The sequence below is a fragment of the Muscardinus avellanarius genome (assembly GCF_963383645.1).
Source record: "Muscardinus avellanarius genome assembly, chromosome: 13".
In the NCBI taxonomy this organism is placed as follows: domain Eukaryota; kingdom Metazoa; phylum Chordata; class Mammalia; order Rodentia; family Gliridae; genus Muscardinus; species Muscardinus avellanarius.
In genome coordinates, this window is record NC_137799.1 from 80,983,708 (window position 1) to 80,994,571 (window position 10,864).

Sequence of the window (10,864 nt, forward strand, 5' to 3'; positions counted from 1 at the left end):
TATCCTCGAGTAATTAAGCTGTTGCATTAACAAAGATAATTCATATTACCCATCCCTAAGAGAGTCTAATAGGGAATGAAAAAAATCAACTTTCAAAAGGGGGAGAAAAAGCCAGGCGTGGAGGCTTTCTCTAATTCTAGTACTTGGGACTAAGACAGGAGGATACAGGTTTGAGGACAGTCTCAGCAAGTAGTGAGACTCTCATCAACCTAGGGAGACCCTGTTTCAAAATAAAAATAAAAATAAAAATAGGGTTAGGGGTGTAGCTCGGAGGTAGAAAGCCCCTGGGTTCAATCCCCAGTACCAATGAATGAATGAATGAATGAATGAATGAATGAATGGGACAGAATCCAAGCTAACATTGTCCTCGTTTTTCTAAAACTTAAAAAAAAAATACTCACACCAAGTCTGCAGGAAAGACTTTAACAGAGAGCGGAACAAGTCAGTTGACCAAAGTTAAGGGCCAGGGGAAAGGTCTGGCTTTGCAATATACTGGGAATCTCAAAATATTAGTGTTAGGTCGTGTTGGATTCAAGAGACAGATTTGAAAATAAAACAAATGACATAAACTACATTCACTTGACAGAAATATTTACTAGATAAATAATAAATGCCAAATGTTTTCAAATCTATAAGCAAAATAATTCCCTAGGCAGCCCTAGGAGACATTTTGAAGGCTCAGAAAGTCCTACAGGAACCTTGAGGTACCCCTGAGTGACTCAGCAGCAGGGATTTATTTAAAGGATCCAAGAGGAACCCACACTTGGGAATCCTCTCACACCCAGGAGGCAGTGACTCGCTCAGGATTATATTCTCCTGGCTCCAGGGAAATGCTTGGGGTATTACCTACTGTGTGTATAAAATGTTGATGTGAACAGAGAGAATGTGAGCCTGGAAGGAGGAAGAAGGGGACGAACCAGCCTGGGCAGACATTTACCTGTCTTAGCAATGTAGTCTTTATCCAATCAAATCTTCTGAGGAAGTCATATGTTTAAGACAGTTAAAGAAGCTGAGTGTGGTGGGCATGCTTGTAATCCCAGTACTTGGGAGGCTGAGACAGGAGGATCACAGGTAAGAGGACAGCCTCAGCAAGTAGTAAGACCTGTTTCAAAATAAAAATAAATAGGGTTGTGTGTATACCTAGGAGGTAGAATGTCCCTGAGTTCAATACTGAGTCACACACACACACACACACACACACACACACACACACACACACTCTTAAAAGAGAACTTAAGCAGACTGGGAGGAGGTCAGAGAGCCCCTGACTTCCCCATCACCGGTCCATCACCTGTTACTTGCCTGAGGTCCCCTTGCATCTTGCCCAGCTGTCTAAAAATAATGGTTCTAGGTGATTGTTGCTCTAGTGATTGAACTTTAGTCCTGAGCTTCCTATAAATCAAGATAAAAAGAAAAACACTGTGAATTACATCTCTTTCCCTAAAAGCTTATATCAGCTATATTAGGTATGTTAGCTATATTTTAAGGGAATATTCTCAGTATATTTTGGATAAAAAGTATCTCAAAATTCCAGTTGTTCATCTCAGAAAGGTACAATTTACTATTTCCCTGAGTTTCCAGACTTTATGAACCTTCTGTAGTTGTAGTAATATTGGAGATGAAAAAAGAGCTCAATTTCATTTCCTAACATTTTTAATACCTTCCAAAACCTTTTTTTTTAATGCTGAGGACTGAACCTCAGGCGGCACCCGTGACCCGTGCTAAGCATGAGTTCTATCATTGACACCCAGCCCTGCGCAATTTTAATACAAGCTTGTTATCAGACCATTGTGTGTGTGTGTGAGAGAGAGATGCTGGGGATGGAACCCAGGGGCATTCTACCTCTGAGCTACAACCCAGCCCGATTTTTCTATTTTTTTAATTTTTATTGTTTGTTTATTTATTTATTTTGCAGTACTGGGGATGGAACCCAGGGGCATTCTACCTTCGAGCCACACCCCAGCCCTTATTTTTTTATTCTTTATTTTGAAACAGGATCTCATTGAGTTGCGGGGACCTCATTCAGTAGCTGAGGCTGGCCGAGAACCATGATCCTCCTGTCTCAGCCTCCTGAATGCTGGGGTTACAAGCCCGTGCCACCACACCCGGCTTCCGAATTTTCATTCTTTATTTGAAACAAGGTCTCTCTAAGTTGTGGAGGCCCTTACTAACTAACTGAGGCTGGCTGTGAACCCAGGCCCTCTTGTCTCAGCCTCCTAAGTAGTGGGATTACACGCGTGCAACAAGACTTATCTTACCGTTTGATGCTTCATTTCTGTGCAGCTATTACAGTCCTTTCTAAGTCCCATAACCTCCAGCCGCCATCCTGGTAGAGCTCACTCGCCAGCATTTCCAACTCTCCTTTCCAACAGCATCGCCGTTGCAGGGGACATTTGCTTCCCAGCTCAGCCCTGACGGTGAGCTGATTCTCCTCTCTCGGCCTCATGTCTCCTTTCTAGTAAGGAAACAAGAAAAGGCTAGTGATTTTACCAGGAAAGCAAAACTGTCCTCAGAAATTCCAAGCAGGCTTTTGCTTACATCTCCCTGAGCAAAATTGTTACACAATCAGCCCTAGCTGTAAGCTCTTAAGCCTTCTTAAAGAGGAGAGTTCTGGAGATGAGTATTGAAAAAGTATCTGCACATCCAGGTGGCACACACCTGTAATCCCAGTACTCGGGAGGCTGAAACAGGAGGATCGCTGGTTAGAGGACAGCCTCAGAATCTTAGCCAGACTCTCAGCAATCTGGCAAGACCCCTTTTCAAAACAAAAAAAGGCTACTAGAGAGTGGGGTGTAGATCAGAAAAAGAGTGCATTTGGGTTCGGTACCCAGTGCCACAAAAAAATAGACAAATAAGTAAACTTAGAAAAAGAATATATAATACATAGCCAGGTGTGGTGGCACATACCCATAATCCCAGTACTTGGGAGGCTGAGACAGGAGGACTGCAGGTTCAAGGACAGCCTCAGCAAGTAGTGATTCTTTCATCAACCTAGCAAGCCCCTGTTTCCAAATAAGAACTAAAATAGGACTCAGAGGGTGTCGCTTGGAGGTAGAATGCCCTTTAGTTCAATCCCATGGTAAAATACACACAGAGAGAGAGAGAGAGAGAGAGAGAGAGAGAGAGAGAGAGGGAGGGAGGGGGAGGGAGGGGGAGGGAGAGAGAGAGAGGGAGAGAGAGATATCCCAATTAAATAGAAATCATCTTTAGTTCTTATTTGGAAAAGGCAGGGTCTCACTAAATTTCTAAGTGTCTCACTAAGTTCCTGAGACTGGCCTTGAAAATAAGATCCTCCTGTCCCAGCATCCTAAGTGTTAGGGTTACAGGCATGTGCTATCATGCTCGTTTCTTTTTTAAGTCACTAAAATAGAAATAGTCCAAATCACAGTAGATGGTCTCTGGTCCAGATCGCATTATGACTTCATGATGTGACTGACATGGTCCGTCATAGACATGGCCACAGGAAGCGAAGAGTAGAAGCAAGATGGCCCCACGCACCTGTACCCAGTACTTGGGGGGCTGAGCCAGGAGGAGCGAAGGCTGGAAGGCAGCCTCAGCAAGATGTGAACCTGTTTCAAAGTAAAAACACAGTAGGGCGGGGGTGCAGCTGGGAGGCAGAGTGTCCCTGGGTCCCAGCACCGCAATAAATAAATCATAAAGCAAGTGTCACAGTTGTGACGGCGCTGAGAGCTTTTTTCTTCCATCCAAACAGGTAAGTTTAATTCAGAAATTAAAATAGCTCAGTCGCAGCTTCAACAAATATTACAAACTCAGTCGGAATGAGAAATGGAAGAGAAGAGGAGCAATGGCAGCCACGCTGGGGAGCCCAATGAAACTGCCCCCTCTCGGCCCCGGCCCTTAAGTACGGTTTTCTTATCGGCATATTCTTAGCAGTTTTACCAAGACAACAGGCTAGTAACTTATTTCTTAGCAGGTGAAGTCTCCTTGTCTCCCAGCAGTGGACTTACTAAGGACAGGGGTTACTCTGTCTTTTTCTGCCCCTGTTGTAGCGGGCTGTAGAGGCTGCCTAACGATTACGGGTGCTTTGAAGTAACCCGTGGAGTTTACATTCCCCATACCGAGACCAGGTCACAAAGAATAGGAGGGAAACAGAGGCGCTGGTTGCCTCTACATATTTTTAAGGCTAAAGGCTTTAATTGCCTCTACCTTCTTACTATGGGTTAACATTCGGACAAAGGGCAGGGAAGATGAGTTCTGAAGTCTCACAGGCCAAGCTGTGTTTCCCCTGCCTGGGTGCCTGCGTGGTCCCCAGACTCTGGCTGCTTTTTATATTCTTATTAGCAGTGAATACTGGTGCAGTTTTTCAGTAGTGGCACACAAGCAAGTACCTGGAGAATGTGCGTGGACTCCACACTGCACTGCCCGCTCCTCTGCCTATTCTACCTGCAGGTGGCGCTGTGAAAACCCCCTGGGCTGGGCCCCCTGGGCTGTGGCTGTGCGACCATGCCTCTGCCCCAACCCTCTGTGAGCAGAAGCAGCTCAAAGCCACCTTGCTGAGTCCGTCCCAGCTAACCCTAAGTGAAAGGCAGGCCTTCACCTTCACAATTCCCATCAGCCCAGAGTTCAGCCAGACCGTCCATGAGCCACTCCGGCTGGGCAGGGACACGCTGCCCTGGTCAGAATGGGGACATTGTCTTGCAGCTGTGGCTGTGGTCCTGCTGCTTGTGCAGGCTCAGGGAGAGTGTCTGCAGCCCCCAGGCTGAGGCTGAGCTTTAAGAAGTGGCGTCCACATGGGTGACAGACAGGACCAGAGGAAGGAAGGTGGTTTTACGAGGAACTACAGTGACCTATCCTAAGTCTCAGAGATTCTGGGGGCCAAGCAAAAGCTTGTACCATGAACTTCCCTTGGCTCTACCAGAGCTGCCCACCTCGCCTAGACACCTGCTCTTATTTATTTATTTAATACTAGGAATTGAACCCAGGGGTGATCTATGTCAAAGTCATAGCTCCAGCCCTTTTTATTTTTTGTTTTGAAACAGGGTCTTGTTAAGTTGTTGAGGGTTTCATTAAATTGTGAAGGAAGGCCTCAAACCTGCGCTACTCAAACCAGCCTTCCAAGTACTGGTGTGGTATAATCCCAAGTACTGGGATTACAGGTGTGTGCCTCCTTACCTGGCTATGTCCTTGCTCCTTAAGGCTGAACGATATTCTATTGTATGTACTGTTTATCCATGCAACTGTTGACAGATGATGGGTTGCTTTTACCCTTTACAACCATTATGATACTTAATTCCAGAATATTCTCATGACGCAAAATGAAACCCATGCTCCCTAGCTGTCATTCTCATGTAGCTCTCCTGCCCCCAACTCCTGATCTGGAGTCTGGATCAGAGTCAAGCTTGATTTCGGGGCATTCCTGCATCAGAGGTGTGCGAACTGCTAAAAGAATGCCCCGTGCAGCGGGATGGGCGGCCCACGCTAGAATCCCAGTGCTGGGAAGGCAGACCGATGGGAGGACAATGGCAGGTTCAAGCAACTTAGTGAGATTGTGATTTGAAATAAAAAATAAGAAGGGCAGGGGGTGAGATTAGAGACAGAATGCACCTGGGTTCAATTCCCAGCACCAAAAAAGAAGTCTGTAACGTCAGGTGATCTGTTAACAGTGCTCACCGTTGTTGCCCAGATGGGTCCAATCTTCAGGGATTAGAAAACGGTGACAGTTGGATTCTACCATCTCTGCTTCATACATTAGTTGGTTGGCATCCTCTGTAAAGAGATGCTTCTCCCGGCTGCTATGAGGGTGCTCTGCGGACAGCATGTTTAATAAAGACATAAATGTTTGATTCTTTACCTTATTTGAAAATAATGAGTTGGTTTCCAAGCATTCTCCACATCTGTTAAGATTTTTTGTGGGGGAGTGATACCAGGTTTTTATAAACCACCCTCTGTAAATCCCATCCTAAAAGTGGGAAAGGTCCGATGGGTCCAGATTCTGGAGGACCTAAGACCTGCGGAAGGGACAGTTCGTGGCGTTATGGAGCGTTATTAACTTCTAACCGCGGCTTTACCTGCTGAACACGAGTTGGAAGAGATCGGTCAGCAGCCTGCAGCAGCCGAGGGCGAGCAGGCCGGCCAGGCCTGGGGACCACCAGCAAGGAAGACGAGGGCGAGGTGCGGAGAGCTGTTGGGAGGGAGCGATGGGAGAGGATGGACAGACACCTGAGAACAAGCCCGGGTTCCAAGCCCTCCCCACGCGCTCCCGCTGCCGCCTCCACCCGGTTTCTGGGTGCAGCCGGCCTCCCGGCCTCCCGCGGCCTCCTGCGGCCTCTGTCCTGCAGCAGCTGGTGGTGGCTGCGGCGCCTCGAGTGGGCGGGGTAAGGCGAGGGGTGGAGGCGGCCACCCTGTCGCCCGGGCCCCTCGGTCTCTGTCTGCTGGGCTGCTCTGGTCAGGGCCACGGAGACCAGCCAGGCAAGGTGGATCTGCCAGGAACAGCGTGGGTTCCTGGGGTCCTGGGGTCCTGGTGCCCGGGACAGAGAAGAAACATACTGCAGAGGTGGTGGTGATGGGAAAAGGGGACACAGCTGGCCCACAAGAGACCCCAATGAGCCCACGGGGAGCACACCTGTGCCCTGGGGGGTGGGACAGGAGAAGTCCAGGTTTCAAAGCCGCCTCAGCAACTTAGCAAAACTGTGTTTCAAAATGAAAATATAAAAAATAGGGCAGAGAGTGTAGTTCAGAGGTAAAGCATCCCTGGTCCAATCCGCAGTACCAAAACCACCTCCATCACCCAAAAAAACGAGCCAAATGAATCCTGAGGGTCGATCCTGAGATTCATTCTGGAGCCTAAGGAAGAAAGCCTTGAAGTTATGGTTATTGTGAAGCATAGACTGTTAAAATCATTATAGATATGGACAAAAGAAAGGAAGACCTATCAGGGTCAGGAAGATGAAATGAAAAAAATATTTTAAAAAAGTAAAAGCCAGGCATGCTGGCACACACTTGTAATCTCAGTACTTGGGAGACTGAGACAGGAGGATCGTGCAGGTTTGAAGCCAGCCTCAGCTACTTAGTGAGGCTCTCAGCAACTTAGTGAGGCCCTGTTTCCAAATAAAATATAAAATAGGTCCGGGAATATAGCCTGGAGGTAGAAGGCCCCTGGGTTTCATCCCCAGTTCTAGAAGGAAGGAAGGGAGGAAGGAAAGAAGGAAGGAAGAAAAGAAGGAAGGAAAGAAAGAAAGAAAGAAAGAAAGACAAACCAGGTGTGGTGGCACATACTCGTAGTCCCAGTACTTGGGAGGCTGAGACAGCAGGATCACAGGTTCATGGCCAGCCTCAGAAACTTAATCAGACCCTGTTTGAAAATGCATAAAATAGGACTAGAGGTAGAATGTCCCTGGGTTCCATTCCCAGTACCACACACACAAAAATAAAAATACTAGCCCAGTGTGGTGTGCATGCCTGTAATCCCAGTACTTGGGAGGCTGAGACAGGAGGATCACGCAGGTTCGAAGCCAGCTTCATCTACTTAGTAAATTCTCAGAGCTTAGTGAGACTGTTTCCAAATAAAATTTAAAAATAAGTCTTGAGAGTGTAGCTTAGAGGTAGGAATCTCCTGGGTTCCATCCCCAGTACCAATAATAAATAAACATTAAAAATTAAAAAAAAAAAACAGGGTTGGAGGGATAGCTCAGTGGTAGAATGCCCGAATGGTAGAATGCTCTTAGGTACTGGGATTATAGGCGTGATGATAGCGTCACCTCCACCTGTTGCCTTGCCCCTCCCACTAGAGGCACGCAGGACAGAGGACATGGGCCTATAAAAGTTATTTTCAATAGCTTTTCTATATACCACGCCAACAATCCACTGAAAAAGAAATCCAGAAAACAATTCCATTCATAACTCAGAAAGTACCTAGTAATAAATTTAACCATTTCTACAGTGAAAACAGTAGACAATGAAAAAAGTTTACACACGAACACATAAACACACGCACACATGGCATATGGAAGTCAGTTCTATTTTTATTTTGAAACAGGGTCTTGCTAAATTGCTTAGGCTGGCCTTCCTTTTTCAGCCTCCCAAGTATTGGGATTATAGGTGTGAGCCACACCTGGTAAGATATTTTGACTTAAGCATCTTACAAATGTTAATTTTTTGTGTGGGGGGGCACTGGGGATTGAACTCAGGGCAATTTTCCTCTGAGCTGCATCCCCCGCTGAAATTTTTAATTTTTATTTAAAACAGGATCTCACTAGGTCGATGAGTTTCATACTTGCTGAGGTTGTCCTTGAACCTGCAATCCTTCTGTTTCAGCCTCCCAAGAACTGGGATTATAGGCTTGAGCCACACTCCTATCTCAATTTTTTTTTTTTGTGTGTGTGTGTGGTGTTGGGGGTGGAACCCAGAGGCTTTCTACCTCCGGGCTATACTCCCAAACCTTTTTTTATATTTTATTTGGAAACAGGGTCTCTCTAAGTTGCTGAGAGCCTAAGTAGCTGAAGGTGTCTGAATGTTGGGATTCCAAGTGTGCGCCACCATGCCCATTTTTTATATTCCCCAAGCACTGACAATTACTATGAGAACTAAACACTGAGAAAGTTACCTCTCTGCTCCCACACCATAAGTTTTATCATGAGTACCACTTTTATTATAAAATCAATGAGAAACAAGTTTAAAAGAAAAATAAACAATTTATTAAAAATCTCAGGGAAAAGGGTAATTTCAGGGAAAAGGGTAATTTCAGACTTGGGCCTCTCAACTGGAATCTGCGTGGTGAAGCCTTCGACAGTCGGAGCACCTGTCGTCCTGCAGCTGAGTCCACTCTGGCCGAAGTCGGGATTCAGGGGCTTAGTTCCATCCACCTGGCTACTTGGGAGCGACTTTGTTGCGGAACGTGGGGCGCCTCTGCCCCCCGCCCGCTGGGGCCACTCTGTGGGCTCCCGGGCCCAGCAGGCAGCAGCAGCATCTGCGGAGGATGCTGGCGCAGAGCTTCCTGGCCGCCAGCCTCCAGCTCTTCCTGCCGTCGGGGGCGCTGGCGGCGGGCTCTGGACGAGGCGGCTGGGCGCTGCTGCTCTGGCCGGGGCTGTCCTGGGGGGCCTCGGGAACGTGCTGGGGGACCGCGCTGGGAGGAGGGGTCCTCTTCGCCAGGGAGCCGATGGCGGGCAGGCTGGCCCCTCTGCCGCCCTCCTGCCGGCCCAGCGTGTCCTCGGAGGGCGCTGCCCGGCGGTGGAGGTCGGGCTGGCTGGCTGCTCTCCTCGGCGGCGGCGGGAACGCGGAGGGGTCGGCTGGGGAGGGGGGCGGCGCCACACCCCGAGGCTCGGGCCCTGCCCCGCGGCTCACCTGGCGCTCTAGGATCAGGTAGGTCGCCATGGCGTGGTCGAAGGTCCTGCTGACCACCGACAGCCAGGCCTGCCGGCGGTCGAAGCCCAGGTGCTGCATGACCCTGAGGAGGGCCGGGTTCGGGCGCCGGGGGACCCGCGGGGTCAGAGGCGGAGGCCCCCTGCCCGCCTTCGCCCACCATCGCTCCAGGACTTGGGCGGCGCTGGGCCTCAGGACCGGGCACACGGTCAGCAGTCGACGGATGAGCGTTCGCGCCGGGGCAGAGACGTGAGGGGGCACCGAGTAGCTCTGCTCTAGCATCTGATCCAGCTGCTCCTGCGCGGTGGGGGCCCTGAACGGGAGGCCGCCTGTCAACATGAAATAGAGCACCACCCCCAGGCTCCACAGGTCCACCTCGGGGCCGTACTCCTGGTTCAGCAGGATCTCCGGGGCGCAGAAGCGCCGAGTGCCGCAGAACTCATTCATCGTCCTCCCGGGGCCGAAGCGGCCGCTCAGCCCGAAGTCGACGACCTTGGCGCGCCCCTTCGCGTCCAGGAGGATGTTCCCGGGCTTCAGGTCGCGGTGCACTATGCCCTGCTCGTGGCAGTAGCTCACCGCGCTCACCACCTGCAGGAACACCCTCCACACCTCGTCCTCCTCCATGCTGCCCCCGAGGCTGCTCAGCGACCCCCCGCTCACGTGCTCCATCACCAGGCAGGTGCATCCGGCCGCCTCGATGACCTCGAAGAGCTGCACCACGTGGGGATGCTCCAGTGTCTTCATAACAGCGATCTCCTCTCGAAGGAACGGGTAGTTGTTAGACACGACCTTCACTGCCACCAGGGTCCCCGTCAGGATATGGCGGGCCAGTTTGACGTAGGCAAAACTGCCCTCCCCGAGGTCCCCCAGGACCAAATAGTTGTCCTCGAGGACATCCTCGCAGGGAGAGGGGGCCGTGAGGCCTGACCTGGCCTCTCTACACTCACTCTTATTATACTCCATCGAAAGCCGCAACAGCAACTATCGATGCTATATAAACAAAGAAAACAACAACAAACCAACAAACAAAAAGTACAGCAAAATAACAAACCCAAACAAACAAACACACACACACAAAACAACAAAGCCCAAAGCCGAAACCAACAAATCAATGCAAAGCCACCAACCGCCAAATCGCTATCTATCTGGGAGTCCGACAGGTCACCACCAAGAGCTTCCTGCACAAATGGACAAAACCCAGCAGCAGCGGGGGCCTTATATAGCCCATCCTGGAGACCCCCTCACAGTGCAACCTTGTGAGGTCACGGGGCGGGTCACGGCTGGGCGTGGTCCACTGTGGCAGGCTCACTTTTGGGCCTCCAGGGCGTTTCCACTTTAATAAGGACCCTAGAAGCTTTTTGCTTCAGTGGGTTGTGGAGGCTGATGTTTGTTTAGAAACTAAAATTAGAGATAGGAAAAGCCGGGCGTGGTGGCACACGCTTGTAATCCCCGCACTTGGGAGGCTGAGACAGGAGGATCGCACAGGTTCGACTCAGGGCTGGGGAGTGTAACTTGGAGGCACAATGCCCCTGGGTTCAATCCCTGG